A 22,921-nucleotide genomic window follows, 5' to 3' on the forward strand; every position below is an offset into this window, starting at 1 on the left:
GGAATAGGGTAACGGAGAAAGCATACACCCCAAAACAGCATATAACAATCTCCAGCAGCAACTACGAACTCCAACTTCAGCACACCAACTCCAGCAAGCCATGACAAGTTAAGACGGATTTGTTCCTCCTCATTATACCTTCCAACCATAAACATTAGCCCACCACATGCGGAAATAAGACACATGACTGCTTGCGACTTGGATTAAATGGCCACAGCAGCCTTTTATTAAATATGTGCATAACCAAACAGGGATGCCAGCAACAAATGGCGACCCCACAACAAATAAATGCAGTAAGCCTTTATTACATTTACATACCGGTTAATAGATCTAGGCCAGAGGCAAACCCCACTACCAATAACCATTTTCCTGGCCGCACCACATCAGCCCAAGGAGTAAGAGTATTGACACCACCCAGACAATGTTAAGGTTAATATCCTTGGCTGTCTAGGACCTACGCCCGCCACTAAATTAGCATGTAACCGCCATTACTATACTCCAAACTGCCCTTTATGCAAAGGACATACACTTGAAGAGCCTCTGACCCAGACCTATTCCCCACTGCTGTGACAAATGGATATAAACACAATACCAATTTACTCATCCTTATTATACCTTATTATTTCTTTATATCTTTATACCATCCTAATAACACATACATTAGGGGAGGGCGGCGGCTGTGTCTCACTGACCGGAGCAAAGAGGAGGTAAATTGCTCCCCCCACACCTTAGTAAGGTCCTATGACCCATCCCCACATTTTGCAACGCCCTAACCAAACACATCCCTTGGCACCACCCCATTGGCCACATTATAGTTCTGCACCCTTGTTGACCTTTATGTTAACCCACTCACTCCCACCCTCTATCTTGTCATGGTGCCCGTCTTCTCTATATCAGGGCTCCCTGGCTGTTCTAAAAGTAAACTTTCACAAGCAGGAATGAGAAGGTCTGGCCAGGTTTTAAAGAGAAAGAAAATGTGCATGTCAGTAGCAGCTGTGACATGGAGCTGCATGTCTTTAACCAGCATACAAAGAGTCGTTAACCTCTTCAGCGCAAAAAGTAAACAAAGCCCGTTTAATAGGAGGAACAAAACACACAGGATAAATGGGAGACCTGTGATTACACAATACGTAATGATCGCCTAACCACAAGTCTCCCAGGAGGACATGATACACTTGTAACAGGCACCTTGGTAATGAGATATCTTTTTATAGGCCATCAGTTGAACCAGCTGATATTATTATTCATTAAGTGTCAGGATTGCTTTCTAATTACTAATTGATTTCAGCAATAAGACTTTCCACGGCTTTTGGCACCTTTCTTTCATCATGTGTTCAATACTTTTTCTCTATGTTATTTCTCATTATTACAAATGTCTTAATTTATGAACATCTATGGTTTGAATTCTTTGCCTGTGTTGATTGGATGGGCTGTTATCAAATTCTGATGAGAATTTCATGTTAGAAGCACCTTTAGAAATTGATTTACATAGACAATTGATGAGTGTTCAATATTTGTTGCACCCGCTGTATGTGGTGCTGCTATGCTCTTAAATGGAACCTGTCCCCAGGTTTGGCCAATATGAGTTGTGGCCACCACCTTTCAGGGCTGATATACCGCATTCTATAATGCTGTAAATAAGCCCCCAACCTAACCTGAGAGGCTGTCCAGTTCAAGGGGTGTTGCTCTACTTGGTCCGGCACCTCCCATCTTCTTGCAATGCTGTTCTCCTTCTTTGTGTGGATGACTCATCCCTGTGTCATTCACAGAAGTCTCCTTGGCATTGCGCTCCTGTGCTGGCGTACTTCTCTGTTCTGTTGAGGGCAGAGCAAAGTACTGCAGTGCGCTGGCATCAAGAAAGGTCAGAGAGCCTTGGCGCCTGTGCACTGCAGTGCTTTGCTCTGCCCTCAACAGGGCAGAGAAGTACGCCTGCGCAGGATCGCCAAGCTGAGTAGACTGCTGTGGATGATGCAGGGATGCATCATTCGCACGAACCAAGAAGGAGGACAACATTGCAAGAAGATGGGAGGTGCCGGACCAAGTAGAGCGACACCCCTCTGACCGGACAGCTCCGCAGGTGAGTATAATAAAAGTTATTTTTCTTCTCTTACAGGTCAGGATGGAGGCTTATACAGCATTCTATAATTATATATATATATATATATATATATATATATATATATATATATATATAATCATCCCTGAAAGATGGTGGTCTTACCTCATATTGGCCTAACCTGGTGACAGGTTTGCTTTAACATACGCCTACCAGGACTATGAACTTGTGCAGTTGCCATGCCTGGATCTGCACCCCCGGTAGGCTATGCCAATATTCTCATGACAAATTGCTTTGAGAATTTAAGAGGTTGTCCACCCCTGGGGTAATTTTCGGCACTGATATGCTTGCTGACACCTTATGATGTGAAATGTACACACTGTGCTTTGGTGTCTAGGTTCAGCTCTCGTCATGTGATTGCAAGTATGCAATTTGCTTAGTTGCAGTCTTGGGCTGATTACACTTTCATTCTCTTCTCTCTATATGTGTCTTCACTGGTCCAGCAAATGTAGCCAAATCCTACTGGTGTGTATGTTACACACCATTAGGATTCTGCAAACTGCAGTGCTTATCAAAAATTTTCTCAAGGGGTGGACAACCTCTTTTAATTGAAGAAGCAGCTAACCCCAGATCTGTCTATAATGTCTGGGTTATGTTCAGTCAGCCATTTATTAAAGGGCACAATAAGAACCATTTTTCTAAGCTTCATCATTTCACAAGTCTCAGCTACAAGAATGGAGAAAGTGCAGTAAGTTTAGCTTCAGCTTACAAAGACCGACAGCTACTAAGCCATAAATAATATTCCCTTAGAAAGCCGCTAATCTACTTCATGAAAAGGTGCAAAGTATACAAGATTGTGGGAGAGGAATCACCCCCCCCCCCCCCAAACACACACACAAACTACATGTAGCCATTGGCGCTAAAACTGTATGTGGTTGTAAAAATAAATGCGGGTCTCTTGGCAGGGTTTGATAGATGACTGTGAAAGAATTTGGTGTTTCTCCCACTCTCCCTTCTGCTGGAGTGACAGGGAGAGAGAAATAGAAAATAAATGACTTAAGTAGTGTCACTGAACCCACCAGAGACACTAGTGAGATTAATTCAAGGAAATGAAGTAGAAATTGAACATAGGATCCTTACATTTCATACTTTCCTCAGAACTATTTAGCATGTTACAAATCCATTCAGGGGAACGTAATAACAGAAATATGTTTATTAGGTGATGGGCGTTATCTTTCATATGGAAGTTTTTCTGCTGCATTTGGGCACTTACTACATGGACTGCTTTTATTAACTACCCATCCTCTATATCAGTGGTCCCCATCCTTTCTTACCTTTAAGAAGCACCTTCAGTTGTGAGAAATTATTGCGAGCCATAACCAGTCCTCCTTTCTCCTAGTAGGGACACCCAAAGCTCCCTATTATTAGTTTAATGACAACTCAAGCTTCCCAAAAGAAAGCACACCGATATATTGTGCCCATCACCTATCTGAACCATCAAGACATTTGGCTTTCTCACATCAAGCACTCTCGCCGCACTATAGCATTCATCTTCATCATTTCTTTTAGTATGGGAAACCAAGCGTCATTCGTGATGTCTGTTTCAGGGGCTCGGCTAGTCCATGCTCTACTGAGAATGTGTCAGTTCTCAATTCCAACATCTGCTCAGTAGAATCTTGTCACTGTGCAATGTTATTTTTAATGCACAGTGATCATGCGCTCCCTCGCTGCCTCTGATGAGAAGTAACGAGAATCCGTGCGCATTGTAAGGAGAGAACGCAGCGACCACAGAACAGCCCCTTTCCCAAAAGTGATGTCTGTTTCAGGGCGGGGCTGGTTTCTGCTTACAACATGCACTGACAGTGCACTCTGTTATCAACTTGTCACTTTTATATGCTCATACTGGGCATACAACAAAATTGACAACCAGTATGCTGTTGTGCAGATTTGATGGCATCCGAGTGCTGTCTGATTTTTTTTTCACTGATTCATAAACTTGCATTGCGATTTTGGTCCATCACTGATGATGTCAATATTGGACATGTCTACTCGATTTTGGTCAGAACACTCAGTCACGACAAAAAATTGGACATGAAGCCCCATAGACTATATTAGGTCCAAGTTATATTCGGTACATGGATAGAAGTAAAAAAATGGACTTCTGAATAAGCTCTAATACTAAGAATTACAGCACGGCTGACAGTCCTTCTCTACTCATTGTGTGGTTAAATTGGCTAAGTATAGACTGTAGTCTGGACTCAAGTGGTTTTCCACAGATAAAAGCAAAATCTCATGCTGAATATTAATTTACCAATGTATGTTAATTTAGAAAAATTGAAAGAGGTAGACAGAGAGGGGGAAAGTGGGACTTAAAGGATATTGACACATTTGGTGGCTTTTTTTAAACTTTATATACATGGATTTAATAGGGTTTTATTAAAACTTTTGCAGCATTTGATTTTATCAGTCTCTCTATATCACAGCACCAGGAGCGGACTCTGACAGCTTGGGGCCCTTGTGCAAAAAATATGTCTGCACCCCCCATATTATGGCGACTATATCTACAGTTGTGCTCAAAAGTTTACATACCCCGGAAGAATTTTTGCATTCTTGGCCTTTTTTCAGAGAATATGAATGATAACACCAAACCTTCTTCTCCACTCATGGTTAGTGGTTGGGTGAAGCCATTTGTTCTCAAACTATTGTGTTTTCTCTTTTTAAATCATAATGACAACCCAAAACATCCAAATGATGCTGATCAAAAGTTCACATACCCTGGTGATTTTGTCCTGATAACATGCACAGAAGTCGACCCAAATGGGTTTGAATGGCTACTAAAGGTAACATCCTCACGTGTGATGCATTAAAAGAGGCATAGATGCTCATGAGGAGAACATAATTTTACCTCTATACAAGTCACTAGTGCGACCACACTTAGAATACTGTGCACAGTTCTGGTCTCCGGTGTATAAGAAAGACATAGCTGAACATCATTATCACTTTACTGTTTTAAGACAGTACTACTCATAAGTGCACAGGTAAACATCCCCTTTAAGAGGGGACCAAGTCTTTATGAGGTAGCGCAGCTTCTTCAGCTACCAGTCCGTACACCGTAAGGACTCCGGTACAAGTTCCAATAACCGTATCTTCGCAAAGAGTCCGTCTTTTATATAAAACCAGTAGAGAGCACCTTTAAGAAGGTGCAACTATGTACAAGGAGTTTGTATCATGCATTGTTCATGATTCAGCAGTTTCTTAGTAACGGAGCAAAAAGTAGAAAAACAAACAAAGAGCAATAGGGATCCCGGGTCAACAAAGGGATCCCTTTAAGAGTTAACCCTGGACGGGTTTTAGCAGCAACATAGCAGAAAACAAACAGTTTGAAGAACTATTTACATGTTCAGAAGATTAAGACATTTATTTGAACCATTCAGGAGGCAGCACCGGCGGAGGCAACCCCTTTGGGTATTGCGAACCGCCCGGTACTGCATAAGGGGATCTGTTGTCCCATCTGGGGGTCTGTGTACTCACAGTCTTCAATTCTGGGGCAGCAGGAACACCGGTCACCTGAGGAGGTGCTTCCTTGGCCACGACAGCGGTGGGGGTCATAATGCTGCGAGTCGTGGTCTTTACAATGGTGCATGTTGGGGTGACCACGGTGGTCTCAGTGGTGATCGTAGGCCGACCACAAGGGGGCACCTTGGCCACGGGGGCCAGCTTCTCTGGCACCTTAGTCGGGGGTTCCATCGACTTCCGCTTGCAGACATTTAAAGCGAACCATCCCTTCTCTCCAAAGTGCCGGGTGTAGGTCACTTCATCCCCTGGGTAGAGGTCCCGGTCCGGGTGACCCTCCCTCAAGTGAGACTCGACATCCCTCCGGTTAACAAACACTTCTGCATACAGGCCCGGCTCTTTAATGAAGCCCCAGCCTCCGCGGAGCTTGAAGGTGGTGATAACGCCCTGCCTGCGCGGGGCCTGGTGAGCGGTGGGGTCCTTGCGGGCCCGATCCTTGACCGCCAAATCTTTCTGGTGGTAGGCCTCTAGCCCGGCCTGGTATTCTTTCCGTTGCTTCCCCCACTGCCGCTCTAGCTGAACCTGGTATTCCTCCCAGCTTAGGGCCTGTACCATCTCCCCCTCTTGGGTCTTCACCCCGGGGAACCCCATGAGGTTAGATCCTGGGTTCACCCAGCGGCACACTGTGCGCTCTGCGCGGACTTCACACAACAGAGCAGTGGGTCTAAGCGGGGCTTCCAGGCGGTGTTCCATACCCGTGGGATCCTCCCATGGCAACAGGCGCTGAAGTCTATGGGTTCCAGGGAGAGGGGGTGCCGCAACGGGGCCTACTAGCAGGCCCTCGGCTGGCGGGACAGGGTCGACGGACTCACCAACCGATGCAGGCTCTTCCTCCGCGGCGGGCCCCTCTGGCGGTGTCGGCGAGGACCTCGGCAGCAGTATAAGATCCGATGCTGGAAAACTGCTGTCCGGCGCCGCCTGGTGCGGAGCCTGGGCCTTCACGTTCAACTGAAGGAGCTGGTCGAGCAAGCTCTCCATCTCGACCTGCAGGAGTTCGGTGCTGTCCGCGGAGAACTGGCTGTTACGTTCATCCGGGTAGTTGGGGGAGACTTCCGCTTCAACCCCACTTTCGGGTTCGGAGCTGCTGGCCATGGCGTCCTCCACGTGGGCCACTTCCTGGTCCTTTTCCCGCTCTCTCCTTCGTGGGCGGTTTCGTTTTCTCTGTTTCCGCCCACCATTGAGAATCAGGAGGCGGATCTCGGCTGCTGACGGACACGTCCTCACGGTGCAGAAATATTTAGACTGGGCGGCCATTGTCGTTCGCGCTCTCCAGCTTGTCTACGCCCACTCCACGCCCCTCTTCTTCTCCTGCGCTCTCCTCAGCGCTGTAATGGCGGCGGATTTTGGCGGTAAATGGCGCGGCACCGTCTTTGCAATAAAGTACAGTCCAAACACAGTAAATCACAGTTCCAAGGCACACATGACCTGATTCTTCAGGCTTAAGTAGATCCTGTTCGTGACGCCAAGTTGTAGCGCCCCCACTGCCGCAGGGCCGAGGGGTACCCGGTACCGGGCCTCTGAGTCTCTGCTCTGGGGTTGTCACGGTGGCTAGGCCCGGTCCGTGACCCTGCTGAGAGGCGTACAGTGAATGATAGATGTGGATGGTGGTGGTGGTGCGGTGCAGTAAATAACGAGGACACCAGGTTGCAGTCTCTTTACCTCTTTACTGAAGGTCTCTGGGTCCTCAGTCCGGAATACGGTTCACCAGGCTGCGCAAGTCCGGCCGGTCCGATGGCACCTCCAGAGTTCCCTTTGCAGGTGGAAATCTGTGCCTTCCTGCTTGCGCTATGTGTTGTGGTCCTCCCCTGCTGTGCTTACGGGATAGTCCCCACAACTGTTGTGTCTGTTTCTCGTGTTCCCTCACAACAACTCGATTAGATGATTTTCTGCTAATCCTCCGTCCCTCCCGGTGTTATGGTTGGGACGCACCCGTATGACGGGTAGGCTCGGAGCTCTTCCGGGACCCTAGAGTCGCCCCTCTCCACAGGTTGCCCCCCAAGTCTGCATAGGTGATTTAGGTGAGACAGCCCGCCTGTGACTGACTGTCCTGCCGTTGGTTTGAAGTATTGCCTGGAGCTAGATATATGAATACTTCCTCGGCGTTCCGGCCGCCGGTTGTGCGCCTCAGTAGGATGTTGCCTCGATCTTACAGCACGACTCCTACTGGTAATCTCCTTCTTGCTTTGATCTAGTTTCTCACACAGCACAATATATCTCGCTTCTGATCCTTTCTTAGGGCACTAGGGCACCGCCGCTATGCTGAGCAGGCACGGTCCCGTGACGTTCTTTCTTGTTGCCAGGCCTGTCAGGGTCCCAAACCTGACAGGGACCCTACCGAATCTTCCCCACAACACCCTCTGCCACAAGGTGTTGCCTGGTTCCAACCCAGTCAGCTTTCTGAACTAACTTCCTGCCTGACCCCCAGTTTACCCACACGGTGAGGAGTGGCCTAATAAATAGCACCCTTAGCTCCCCCTGGAGGCCCGACTGTGAAATGTATTGGTGTATGTGATACCTGGTCAGATGAACTCCTTCAGTGCCATCAGACGTACCATAGCCCCCCTTAGCGGCGGAGCCACAGTACTGCAACGACCAGGACTCTGGGGCGCTGCAATTACTTCAAGTCATACAGAACAGATACATAATATTTACATCCAGGAACTTACCGCTGACATCTCTTCATTTCTTCTCCATCTGGTCAGAGCTGCATGTCGACATCTACCAGCCACGACTTGTCTTGTTACAATGATCATTGCAGCCCTGAAAATAACAAGGTCACATACATTGCATAGATACATGGGTCTCCCCCCCTGAATACAGATATGTACCTCCCCATTAAAAATATAAAGTGATAAGCAGCACTGTGCACCCCATTAACTATAATCTCCACCACCCAATAAATATAAGTTATTCAGTCTCTGCGACTCTCCCCAATTAACTTTAAGGCTGTGTGCACTCGGAAAATGTGCAAGGTTTTACAGTACAAGCAAAGTGAATGAGAGATCCCTGAAGTCTCATGCACACGCTGCATATTTTTTCGTAGCAGATTTGCAGGGGATTAAAATCCACATAATATCAATTCTTGCCATTTATTTCACCTGTACTAATGAGTTGGGAAAAATAAGCAACAAAGGCATGTCAAAAACGTTGTAAATAATTAAATGTATTTTAAGCAGCGTTCTTCCTCCCAACACATTAGGACATACAGCAGAATATTCTCCTGCAAATCCTGAACGTGTGCAGATAGCCTTAGTCCCTGTCCTGTGCCCCCCATACATTAGAAGTCCTTCATAGCGCCTTCGCCCACCCCCAAATTAATTATGATGCTATCAGGTACTGAACATCCTCCGCCACCTCCTAATCCTTTTGCAAGTCCCTGACAGCGACTTCTCCCAACTTTTAATTCATTATATAGGGTCCTAAGCACCTTACCCCATCGCCTCCCTAATAAATTGTAAGTCCCCAATAGCATCAGAATGAATTGTGCCATTTTCTCCTATACGCCCGCCGCACATGAAGGCAATCTGGCCATGGGCACCTTGGGGCCGGAGAAACAGGCCGGACCCCCCTCCACCTCCGGGCCCATGCAGCTGCATCGGCGGTATGTTCGCCCCTGCACAACACATAGCAGACTGCATGATGAGTAAAGAGTTAAGGTACCTTCACACGAAGCGACGCTGCAGCGATAGCGACAACGATGCCGATCGCTGCAGCGTCGCTGTTTGGTCGCTGGAGAGCTGTCACACAGACCGCTCTCCAGCGACCAACGATGCCGAGGTCCCCGGGTAACCAGGGTAAACATCGGGTTGCTAAGCGCAGGGCCGCGCTTAGTAACCCGATGTTTACCCTGGTTACCAGCGTAAAAGTAAAAATAACAAACAGTACATACTTACATTCGCGTCCCCCGGCTTCCGCTTCCTGCACTGACTGAGTGCCGGCCCTAACAGCAGAGCGGTGACGTCACCGCTGTGCTGTACTTTCACTTTCACTTTACGACGCTCAATCAGAGCAGGAAGCGGACGGCAGGGGACGTGCAGGTGAGCATGTACTGTTTGTTATTTTTACTTTTACGCTGGTAACCAGGGTAAACATCGGGTTACTAAGCGCGGCCCTGCGCTTAGTAACCTGATATTTACCCTGGTTACCAGCGTAAAACATCGCTGGTATCGTTGCTTTTGGTGTCAAACCTGACGATACACGCCGGTCTGACGACCAAATAAAGTTCTGAACTTTATTCAACGACCAGCGATATCACAGCAGGATCCAGATCGCTGCTGCGTGTCAAACAAAACGATATCGCTATCCAGGATGCTGCAACGTCACGGATCGTTGTCGTTCTCGTTGTAAAGTCGTTTCGTGTGAAGGTACCTTTAAACCAGTTAGTGAGCTCATATCAGGGTCTCTAACCCTTATCTCCCCTCTTCAGGGTGCTCTTCTAACTTGATTTATGATCTGTCATAGTGATCACTTTAAAAGATTAGGAGACCAATGAAATGTTAAAATAAATAATTTTGCAAATTAGTCTTTAATTTAATGTGAATTTAATGTACACGTCTGGCATAGCCGTGTCCGGGACAACCCACCCCATAAAAAACTGTCCTACTAGTTGAGCACCGTAAAAAAAAAAAAAAGGTGCAAAAAATTATGCTTTTCATCATATCGTCGAATAAAAAGTAAAATAAAACGCGATAAAAATGATGAATGTAAATAAAAATGGAATAACTGAAAACGTCATCTTGTCCTGCAAAAAGCAATCTGGCATACAGCTCCATCAGCAGAAAAATAAGAAAGTTATAGCTCTCCGAATGAAGAGATGCAAAAATAATTTTTTCTATAAAAAGGTTTTTATTGTGTTAAAGCACAAAAACCTAAAACTATATAGATGTGGTATCGCTGTAATTGTACTGACCCAAAGAATAAAGCTGCCTTACCAATTTTACCGCACGCGGAATGTCATAAAAAATTTTAAAAGAAAAAAAAAACCTGAATTGGTGGTTTTTGTTCATTCTGCCTCCCAAAAATCTGAATAGAAAGCAATTAAAAAAACCGATATGTGATGATATTGGTACCAATAAAAACGTCAACTCATCCTGCAAGAAACAAGCCATAACATGACTGTCAGCAGAAATATGTAAAAATTATAGCTCTCAAAATATTGCTCTTGCAATAAAAAGTGTTTTTTAGTGTGTGATAGCAGCCAAACATAAAAAACTGACATTAACCTGGTATCGCTGGAATCGCATCGACTCAAAGAATAAAGTCACCTAGTTACTTATACAGCACGAGGAACAGCGTATAAAATGAATAAAACCAGCTGTTGATTTTTTACCATTCTGCCTCCCCAAAGATTGCAGTAAGGCTCGGCAAACAAACATTTATCCTATACTGAGCGCTTACACCAGGGTTTCCATGTAAATCTCTGAGATACGTGATTCAGATGAAACCCCTGGCGGAAGATTCCCTATAAGGAGGCAGATGGAGGAACTGTGGACGCTGTTTGGCCTGTGATCCAGCGGTGTCCGTCATTTTAGGCGTGCATAAAAGTGCGGTAGGCCACAGTTTTGGACTTCTGAAAAGAAAAACAATGCTGAAAAGAGGCCAGACAGAGTCCAGAGTAACTCTGCTACCTCATTATAGTAAATGGATCCCTCATAGGTTTCATCTGAATGTCATCACTCGGAGATATAGATGGAAACACCAAAGTAAGTGCTCAGCGTAGAGCGCTGGAAAAATGTGATCCCAAACTTTATGTAAAATGTTCCCAATAAAAGTTTCAACTCAATCCACAAAATTAGCAAGTCTCCACTCAGTTCTGACATCTGTCAATGGAAATATAGTGGGCTTCCATGTTATTGGTAGTACAAAAACTCTGGAAAAGCGATATGGTTCCTCGCCCCGGAAAGAAATCCAGCGAATTATGCGGTCACAAATCCAAATGCCCCCCTTCCCTTCTGAGTCCCACAGTGTGCATAAACCACATTTAGTGTTCGAGGGTTTGGCAATTCTGTATTTATGATAGCCCGCCTAATTTACAGGTGCGTGTCTTCAGAAGCATGAGCTGGGCTTAACGTACTGGTCACTACAATGTACTGGGCACTATAATGGCAGTTTGCAGTTCACTCAGTAACATCCTCTGCTTCTTGTTTCTGGAAAACACCCATGGAGTCAAAATTGTCACTAGCTGTAGATAAATTCCCAAAGAGGTATAATTTCCAAAATTGTGCCACTTGAGAGGTGATTCTGCTCTTCTAGCGATTAGGGGCTCTGTATATGGAGTCCGCAAACTATTCTAGGACAATGTGGACTCCAGGTGGCAAATAGTGCTCTGACCCTCCCGAGTCTCGCCATATGGCTAAGCAGTACTGTACATCCACATATGGGGTTTTTCTACATTCAGCAGAAATTGTGTGACAATTTTTGGTGCATTTTTTTACCCATTTCTCTTTCTGAAAATGTAAAATTCGGGGACTAAAACAAAAATGTTTGTGGTAAAAATGTAATTATTTTTCCTTCATTGCCCTATAGTACAAAATTATGTGATACACCTGTGGTGTCAATATGATCACTGCAACACTACATTAATTCATCAAGAGGTGCAATTTGTAAAATGGGGCCACTTATGATGAGTTCTGCTGTTTTGGCATCTCAGGGGTTCTCCCAGTGTATCATGGCACCCACAAACCATAACAGTAAAATCTGCACTACAGTATGGCGTGCCTTCCCTTCTGAGCGTTACACTGTGCCTGAAAAGTACTGTATTTCCCATTTACATCTAGGGTATTGGCACACTCAGTAGTTTTTACAACAAACAGATCAATTTTTTCCTATTATCCCTTAGAAAATGTAAAACTTGGGGCTAAAACAACATTTTAGTGGTCAAAATATAATTATTCTTTCTTCAGCGCCAAATAATATAAAATTCTGTGAGGCACATGTGGTGTCAATATGATCACTGCACCCCTAAATGAATTCATTGGGGAATGTAGTTTGTAAAGTAAGGTAATATATGGGGGGTGTCTGCTGTTCTGACACCTCAGGGGCTTTGCCAATGTGACATGGCACCCTCACATCATTCCGGCAAAATCTGAGCTCCAATATGGTGCTTCATCCCTTCTGAGCTTTGGACTGTGCTCAGGAGAAATTGCTCAACAAATTTTGGGGTCCATTTTCTCCTGCTATCCTTGTGAAAATGAAAAAATTGTGGGTTAAAACAACAGTTTTGTGGGAAAAAAATGTTTTTCTCATTTTCGTGCTCACCACACATCTAAATACATTCCTTGAGGGGTCTAATTTCCAAAATGGGGTCACTTGTGGGGATTTTCCACTGTTTAGGCACACCAGGGGATCTCCAAACATGACATGACACGCATACACAATTCCATCACAGTGTACATTTCAAAAGATCGCTCCTTCCTTTCTGAGCCCAGCCGTGCACTCAAGCAGTAGTTTTCCCCCACATATGGGGTATCAGCATACTCAGGAGAAATTTCGCAACAATTTGTATGGTGCAGTTTTTCTTGTTACCTTTGTAAAAAAAAAATGGGGTTAAAATTATATTTTTGTGGGAAAAATTTGTTTTTTTTTATTTTCACAGTTTAATGTTACAAACTTCTGTGAAGAACCCAAGGGTTCAAGATGTTCATCACAAATCTAGATACATTCCTTGAGGGGTCTAGTTTCCAAAATGGCACCACTTGTGGGGGGTTTCCACCGTTTAGGCACATCAAGGGTGCTCCAAGCACAACATGTCTAATGATTCCAGCCAATTTTGAGTTCAAAAAGTCAAACCCAAAAAGTTCAGAAGTCTTTCACTTCCGTACACCCAAACAGTATTTTTCCCCTACATATGGAGTATCGGTGTACTTAGAAGAAATTTCACAACAAATTTTGGGGTTCATTTTCTCCTGTTACCCTTGTGAAAATAAAAAATTTGGGCTAAAAGAACATTTTTGGGGAAAAAAATGTGATTTCTGTTTTCACAGCTCAACTTTATAAATTTCTGTGAAGCAGAAAGGTGCTCACCACTCATCTAGATAAGTTCCTTGAGGGGTCTAGTTTCTAAAATGGGGTCACTTGTCGGGGTGCTTCCACTGTTTAGGCTTATCAGGGGCTCCCCAAAAGTGACATGACATCCGATTTTGATTCCAGCCAATTTTGCGTTGAAAAAGTTAAACTTCGCTCCTTCCTTTCCAAGCCCTGTTGCGCACCCAAACAGTATTTTTCCACCATAGATGGAGTATTGGCGTTTTCAGGAGAAATTGCACAACAAATTTTGGGGTTAATTTTCTCCTGTTTTCTTCGTAAAAATAAAGAAATTTGGGTCTAAAGTAAAATTTTTGTGAAAAAAAGTGAAATGTTAATTTTTTCCTCCCACATTTCATTAATTCCTGTGAAGCACCTTAAGGGTTAATAAACTTCTTGAATGTGGTTTTGAGCACCTTAATGGGTGCAGTTTTTTGAATGGTGTCACTTTTCGGTCATTTTGGGGTATTTTTTATCATAAAGACCCATCATGCAGTCCCAAAAAAATGGTTTTCTAAATTTTGCTGGTCAATTTTTTTAACCATTATAACTTCCTAATAGGGATGGGCAAACCCAAACTGTAAAGTTCGAGTCCGGTACCGAACACTATGGTCATAAGGTCCCGAAGACGGGTTTCCATGGGAAACCTGTGTTACAGTTCGGGTCCAGGGACGGCCTGTAAATGAAAGCATACAATTAATAAACATTATAATTATACTTACCTGTCCAGCGGCGAGTCTTCCCGTCCCACTGTCTTCCAACTGCATTTGCTTCCGGAGCCACTCATTACCTTCCGGCAGTATTCATTGCCCTTGGCAGTCATTGACTTTTTCCGGCAGTGTTCGTGCGGTTGTATTAAGGGGGAGCCAGGGAGGTAGCCATGGCCGACAGCAATCCCTGTATCACTCCCTGGACCCCTTCCCGCATAGAATCACATCTCTCTGTTGCAGTACCTTGTAGCTGGCTCTCTGCACCATCTAGACTTGACCAGTACGGGGATGTATCCCTCAAAGACGGTTCCGCAATAAAGGAGACACACTCCGGCTTAACTTTAATGTTAACTCGTTTACTCAGCACAGCTTGTTCAAATACAGGCACTTCAATTATCACAGTTGATTTCTTCCTTTCTATCTATCCCTTCTCTGTCCTTTCTTTCTCTATGCTCAGCCGTATCTTCCAGTTCCCGCAGAATCTGTTCCATCCGGAATTCTTGCCTCACATGGGGCAGTCCTACACCACTTCGACCCGCTTCTAAGAACTGCCGCCCAGGCAGAGATCTGCCACATCTTGCTTGTGCTGCCTGGCTGAACAAACTTCTTTCTCTCTCTCTCTCTGTGGGGACAGATTCCTTTAGATGTGTCCACAGCGCTACCATACTCCTTTCCTCCTAGAGGAATCCTTCAGTACTATGTATGCTATGCTGGGCCCCTTCCTTTAACGATGCAGGGCACAGTGACTCATGGCTAGGCAGCATAGTGAGCTGCACGGGCGCCCAAGCCCTGACTGAACTAAAGCAGGAAGCTCTCTCTATCTGATTCCCACCGTGCCCCTCCTGCTCTAACTATATACTATAGTGCCCCCTCTAGTGGCCAACTATGGACACTACGCCCCTAACACTTTACTGTTCCCGGGGACAAACTTTCCCTATAAACTATATGTGCAAGTGCATAGCAATCAATGGCATTATATAAATATACAGAGCAATATACAGAAGGTATAGCAATGCTCTTGTACGCGGTGGTAATACACTTTATGTGTAGCAGTACCACCGCGTATAAACAGATTAATAACAAACGTTATACACACTTAAAGGAGATGGGGAGAAGAGGGAACAACAAACATTTCACATCCCCTACACAGTGACGTCACCGCACAAACACTGCCGGAAAAAGCCGAAGACTGCCGAGTGCAGTGAATACTGGCGGAAGGTAATGAACGACCCCGGAAGCAGGTGCAGCCGGGAGACAGCGGGACGGGAGGCACCGGGAAAGGTCAGAGAGGCCCAGCGCCTGTGCACTGCCGTACTTTTCTGCTGCCCTCAACAGGGCAGACAAATTACGCCTGAGCCGGAGCTGCGGCAGGAAGACAAGAAGAGGACATCCATCGGACCCTAAACGAACCGGGAACGCCACTGGGTAAGTTTAATATAATCTGTTTTTCTTACCTTTCAGGATACATCGGGGGCTTATCTACAGCATTACAGAATGCTGTAGATAAGCCCCTGATGCCGGTGGCCTTAGCTCATATACGATTTTTGGAGTGACAGATTTCCTTTAATTAGATTTTTCATAATGGGTATAAATTGAAATATTCGCTGTGGGTCTTAAGGTAAAATAGATTGTTCCAGAGAATAATATTCTGAGAAGCGAATATTGATTTTATGCAACAGATTCCTGATTTAGAAAGAGCCAGCAAGACTAATTATACTGTCCAACAGTGAAAGAGGAATTGTACCATTATAAAACACAGCCGCACTAACGCACATCTGCGGAAAGTCTGCCGTGAGTAATATAGTGACAGCACAGTGTATTTGTGCATAATAATATCTCTGGGCTCTTTGCGGGATTAAGCACACACTGGGTTATATATATGGATAGGCACATCTGTAGGAAACTTTTTTTCTTTATTCCGAGTCCTGAAGTGCACACCATTTGTTTTAGGTGTGCAGGACAAGTCTCGAGTTATAACTCATGCACTTGTGTTTATAGGCAACCCAAGCTTATAACATAAACCTTTTTAAATATGGAGCTTTAGAAGCTTTCCCCTGGTGCTCCAAGGGTTATGTCCTCCGCTTCCAAACACTGAAATGCCACATTTTAATGACGCTTTCAATGGCTATTTATGAAAGGCCATGGAAAGTTTGTGCAATGCTGTAATAATATATAGCAGTGGCATAGGTCACATCTGTAAGGGTCATTTGTGAACGCCCGCCTTATGGCGAAGGAGAAAAAGAGAGAGAGAAAAAGCCTATTTATTTACAACCTTCAGCCTGTCAATCTGTCTCAAGACTGTCTTGCAAGCCAGGTAAAGATTGAGCATTCATATAAACTCTTCATGCAGCAAGTATGACCTAATGCATTACATGTGTTTGCATAGAAGAGGTTTTTGGGGCTTTTTTTTTTGCAACATGTGCGATATTGTTAGCATTATCAACTTCATCTGGAGAGAACAGGGGAATTTAAAGGAATTATGATACGTAAATCGTTTTTTTCTTTTAAGTAGGTTTATGCAATTTTCAACTATTTTAGGCCATGGAATAAAAGCGGGGATCATTTATTGAAAACATGATGCTTAGTTGGATAGCACTGCAGCCTTGCAGCACTGGAGTCCTGGGTTCTAATCCCACCTTGGACAACATCTGCAAGGAGTTTGTATGTTCTCCCCGTATTTGTGTGGGTTTCCTCCAGGTTTTCTGGTTTCCTCCCACATTCCAAAGACATACTGATAGGGAATTTAGATTGTGAGCCCCATCGGGGACAGTGATGATAATGGGTGCAAAACTGTAAAGCGCTGCGGAATATGTTAGCGCTATATAAAAAAATAAAGATTATTATTATCCTCCAAGCCCAAGGTCCGGTGGGCACATGGGCCCTACCTAGGTACACAGGAACACAGGAAACAAAGACTTAGAACATGCAGGAGACTCTTGACCAGAAGTGCGGTGAAATAAAGCAAGGGTGAATGAATGCAGAGATGGCAAAATGAGGGTTAGCCCGCTGAGCAGTAGGTATGCAGGATCAGAGATGGAGCACACCAAACACTAAAGTCTCAATAGTAAGACATAGGTTTGTGTCTTGGTGCCTTAAAAGTCCTAGGAGGATGTTGCCACAGGACGGGTAACCTGCAAAGCCTGACGCGGAACACAACAAAGTTCAGTGGATCTGGGTGAAGGGAGCAGAGCCGGGACTGGTGTGTAACACCACTACTGCATTCATCTAGGGACCCACTGGCTCATATTCATGTTGACATTAATAGGGCAATGCATAAGTCTGCTGTAGCACACTAATGGCCCATTTAGATGAGCTAATAATTGGGGAACAAATATTTGTAAGTATGCCCTTTCCCGACTATCGTCCCATCTAAACAGGCTGGCAGTCAACCCATGGAAGTGTAAAATGTTTCTTAGTTGACTGCGATGATTCTTAAGCCAGTTTTAAAATCCATGATCATATTAATGATCATTCTGTGAGAGCAGAGCGTTTGTTAGCCTTTCTTCAACGAGTCATAAAGGGTCCATAGGTTACACGTTGGTGTTTAAAAAAGAAAAAAAACAACAACTTTGGTTTGCCATGTCCAATAAGTTTACTTCTTCCCTGAAGCAATTTTAAAGTCTAGCTTGTATGGTAAAGATAGTTACTGTATTCTCTTCTGCGACCTATAGAAATATTACATCAATATTTACTTACTTAGCATAAATCTCCAAAATGTTTCTCCAGCTCCGCACTGCGTCGTCCAACTGCGATCTCATAGGACATTCCATCTGATGGAGCAAAGATAAATATTTAATGGCGGTGAATAATGGCGTTTTATTAAGAGTCTTTTGCCTTTTTTAGGCAGTACGGTAGTGTTTGTAGCATAATGCAGGGTTGTGTTATAGTATGAATAGACGGTCGCTGTTATAAGTAAATATACTGATTGTATAGAATACAGGTATGCTGTACTGCCATACCACTTGAGTAATGTGTGTAAGTTGGCTTGAAATCTACCTGGATCATATCCAAGCAACTTTGTCCTCTCATAACTCACCTGCCTTCTCCTTTTATGGATAAGGGGACATGTCACTCGAAATACGTTCCCTTGGTCTCATAACTAATTAATTCTGTCTGAGCAGCAGAAGCTTTCTCCAGTTACAATAATGACGCCAAGACTTGGACTGGCAGCCAGTACGCCGGAGAGGCTTTCTGGGGCTATGCCTATCTGTCATACAGCCAAAACCTAGCAGAACTGTACAGCTGCTTGTCGAGCAGAACGGAGAAGTGTATGGCCATTATAGAGCGCTGCTGTCCTGCCGTCATGTAAGGTACAGAGCTGATATTCTCACACATGGCCCATTAGATGCTATAGACAAGTGCCCTACTTCATGTATACAGCTTGATAAGGAATGGCACTCCTCGGCATCTCTATAGAGCAAACACTGTCAGCTTTTTACAATTGCAGCAAAATCAAAATATAGATTTTTAATAGAGATTGCATCTAAGATATAAAATGCAATGTAGGAAACCGTAAACCAATATAATGATTTTTTCATGTAAACTTAAAAAGATTCAGAACTATAAACAAAAGAGCAAAAACTGTTTTTTGGTTAGCCGTGAAGAACACTTTTCTTAAAGGGAATCTGTCAGTAGGATCAACCCTAAGCCATCTATATGGGCATCCAGGTCATAGGAACCTGAATAAAATGATACCTTGATATCTGCGATCTGACTTATTCCAGAGATAATCATGTTTTTCTTAATATGTAAATGCTCTGTTAAGATCTATGGGCCGCACATAGATCTCTCTGAGAATCTGCCTCCAGAACTTATTTTAAAAGAAAGGCGGCATTACCAGTGTGAGACATGTAGATCAGGAGACCAGACTGTCAGTCATTATATGTCTCACACTAGTAACACTCCCCTTTTAAGCTCTGGAGGCAGATTCTCAGGCAGATCTATGTCAGGACCATATATCTTAACAGCTCATTTACATATTAAGAAAAAAAACATGGATTTCTCTGGAATAAGACATCAGATCTTAGATATCAAGGTAACATTTTATTTAACTTTCTATGACCTACATGCCCATATAGACGGCTTAGAAGGGTTTATCCTAATGACAGATTCCCTTTAACAGTTTTCACATGCAATTTTTAATATCACATTTTCGCTATTGATGTAAAAAAAAAGACATAACACGAAATTCTAAAACCCTAATGTCAAATCTTACACAGAGAATCCAATGTTTACATGCAAGCTCTTAAGTGGCAGATAAATTATTGGGCTAACTGAGAGGCACAAGTTCCTGGGTTTTACTACTTAGTTCACCTGAGACTGAAATGCTTTGGATTTTCAGTGCAAACTTGCATATGGAGAAGGTACAGATTATTGCAATACCAGACACGTGGAGGAGATTTTAGTAAAAATCAAACACATGCTGCTGAATTATTCCACATGGAAATTGACCTACAGCTGTTTAGATTTTGAAATCTGCACTATGTCAATTTCTGCTCCAGAAAGTGCAAGTGCTTGTTGCTAATTGGTCGTGCTTACCGGTGGCGCATGTGGTTTGTGCACCCACTGTGTCACGGGGCTGGGCTTGGCTAAGAGGGGTGTAGTTAAGCAGCTAACTGGTGTTTACTGGAGCTCCTGATGGTGGAGTTAGGCTTGAGCTGCAGATAGTCAGCAGGTGCCACTCCTAGGGAGATCACGGTAGTGCAGCTGCCGATCCCAGGGGTCGAGTTCACTGGTCGAGAACACAGCAGCGAAACCACAAACGGGAAGGATTTGGAACCTTACAGACAGTACAAAGTACCACAGCTACAGGATTCAAGTACCGCAGACATGGCCACAGGGCTTGAGTACCGCCAGAGCGGCTTCAGGGTATCATATAAACTACACAGGACTACAGGGACAGTACAGGATAGGGAAATAACTGTATTAGACTAAGGACGGGGGACTGGCAACATACAGTTGAACACACACTACTACTACTAACAAACTATAGGGGTTGCTCAGGCCTTTTATACAAGATGCCTCCCAGCTATTGGCTGGGGGCATCTTTGCATGTGCGCGCTGCCTATTTAAGAACAGGGGAGTGCATGCGTGCACTAGGTGCGCCGCTGCAAGCCAGAGCAGAATGCACAGGAGAAGGAGGGAGAGGAGTGTGAGGACGCTGCCGCGGCCAGGGAAGTGAGTATGCTGGTGTCCCCGCATGCAGGGAGGAGGGGAACAATGGAGGGACACCGGCAATGGGCGGTACATAATTTTTCCCATTGACTTTAAAGAGGATTTGTCACCAGATCAAAAGTGGCCAGTTTTTGCTTTTATTTTATTCCTGTTGCTCTCTGGAGTATTCCATTCATGAGTATTCTTCACCAAGGGAGCAATGCCGCCTTGGAAAACACAATAAAATTTAGGATATTGGCTAAAAGTAATAAGGCAATATTTAGCAGAGCAGTAGAAATAAAATACAAGCAAAATCTGTCTACTTTTGGTGACAGGTCATCTTTATTAGGAAATGAAAAATGAAATCTTAGTGTGCAGAATGCTATGGTTACAAGTTTTCTGCCACTCCCATGCCATAGCTTTCTGACCATGCATGTGACAGCAGCAGATAGTCCTAGGATGCAGTGGTCATGTATATCGACTGTCATCTTTGAAGCAATGGGAGACTAAAAGAGGGCCAGTGATGCCTCTGCATGGGAGTGGTGGAGGATTGGTGAGCGAATGTAATGACTTATTTTTTCTGTTATGTTAGTCAAATAGCTTTTGTAAACCACAGCTATAAAACCTTAGAGGAAATCTGTCAGAGGGTTTTTGTTTTGTAATCTGAGAGCCGCGTCATGTAGGGGCTGAGGCCCTGATTCCAGTGATGCACCACTTTCTGGTCTACTTGCTGCCATTTTGATAAAATTACCATTTTCTCTGCTGCAGATCTAGCAGAGCTCAAATGCTGAGCTCCATATAACTCCGCCCACACAACTGATTGGCAGATTTCTGTGTACACTGTATATTGAAAGAAAGCTGCTAATTAGTGATGGGGTGGGATTGGACTAGGAGGCATGAGGCACCTAGTCCTCTAATGATAATCTCCTGCAAAAAAACTGATTTTATCGAAACCGCAACATGCAGATTATAAAATGACATATCACATCATTGGAATCAAAGCCTCTGTCCATACATCATGCTGCTCTCAGATTACAAAGCTAAATCCTGCAGACGGAGTCCCTTTAACACAAAATATGCAAAAGTCTGCGCAATTTTGAAAACTTTGGTGGCAACTTTTGTGGCCCTGTACAGAAAATGCTGAACAGAGCCAATAAAATTTACACTTGGGTCATAGTACTTAGATGATGCACACATTGATGTTTCACTATATAGTAATAACATATAGTAACATCACAGGTCAGGGCGAATTAATACAGTGATATCTACAGAAATAATAACTAGTTGCCCAAAGTGAATGTCCCAAAACAAAAAGAGGTTATTGCACACAGTGATGCCACAAAAAACGGGTAACAAGCAGAGTGGTGTTCACAGTGAAGTGTTAAAGACGGCAGTGATATTATAGCTAAGGGATAATAATAAACCCAGAATCATAATACAAGGACAATGTATGCAGTGATATGACAGTACAGATGTAATAAGCAGTGATTTAACAGTATGGTGTAATAAATATACTGGTGTCATTATACAGGGTGAATAAACCCAAATTGTAAGACTAATAGTACGAACAAAATCTAGAGAAAGCCTAATATGGATCCATAAAAGTGAGGGGAAACCCATTCTTTAGAAATGTACTGTATAACAGCCAAGAAAAGAATTAAAAGCCAGTTTAGTCCCAGTAAATGTAATAAAATCTATTTTTTATTAAGTATATTAAAAACCTAAAATACGAACAAACTCACTTTAAGCAAGGAAAATCATAGAAAACATATGGTCGGTGCACATGTCAAATTTGCATGAACCTAGATAAATAGATCATAATCTTTGAAATGTCAATAGCCAGTTATGCAAGATCTATATAATGATAGCAGACAATGATATGGACTATGTGTATGTCCCTTTAATAAATCTATAGTTGAATCAAAAAAGTATCAATGTTATGGCTATGTATATGAAAAATATATCATCAAGTTAAAGAAGAGAATAGATGTAACCCAATAGATAAATATTTAGAAATAATAACTACAAGTGAGAATTTGCAAACTCAGCTAAAAGAACCTAATAACATATAGCTGACATACTTGGCTCAAACTTAGCTCAATATCTCAGTGTGGACCCATCAAATAAGCGCCCCAACGTACGTTTCGCCCATCTTCATCAGGAGACATCGTGACTGTTAAGATGAAGATAACTGAAGAAAATGGGCGAAACATACATTAGGGAAATAATTCTCACATTCCTAGCACTTCAGGTTCTGGTTGGTCTGTTCTGCAGATTATTGCTTGCACGCTGCGTTTTAGGACAATCGGAATTCATGTCCAAAACTGATCTGCTTGATAATGGATGCTGACAGAAGCAGAGGTATCACACTGATTACTATGTGGTCCATCTGGTTTTCTTTTGGTGT

The 22,921-nt window shown here is 43.7% G+C and overlaps 1 protein-coding gene and 1 long non-coding RNA gene across 5 annotated transcripts in view; one reads left to right on the forward strand and one right to left on the reverse strand.

The window, feature by feature from the left end:
- Window positions 1–22,921, forward strand: part of SMOC1 (SPARC related modular calcium binding 1) — a 429,565-nt gene that overhangs the window by 286,604 nt on the left and 120,040 nt on the right. The window lies entirely within an intron of this gene.
- LOC143774639 (uncharacterized) lies at window positions 3,400–9,567 on the reverse strand. The gene is made up of 3 exons (XR_013215559.1): window positions 9,523–9,567; window positions 8,296–8,389; window positions 3,400–3,451 (listed from the first exon to the last, which is right to left on the reverse strand). It is a non-coding gene; the product is annotated as an uncharacterized LOC143774639 (long non-coding RNA).

The sequence above is a fragment of the Ranitomeya variabilis genome, chromosome 1, assembly GCF_051348905.1.
Source record: "Ranitomeya variabilis isolate aRanVar5 chromosome 1, aRanVar5.hap1, whole genome shotgun sequence".
Taxonomy (NCBI): domain Eukaryota; kingdom Metazoa; phylum Chordata; class Amphibia; order Anura; family Dendrobatidae; genus Ranitomeya; species Ranitomeya variabilis.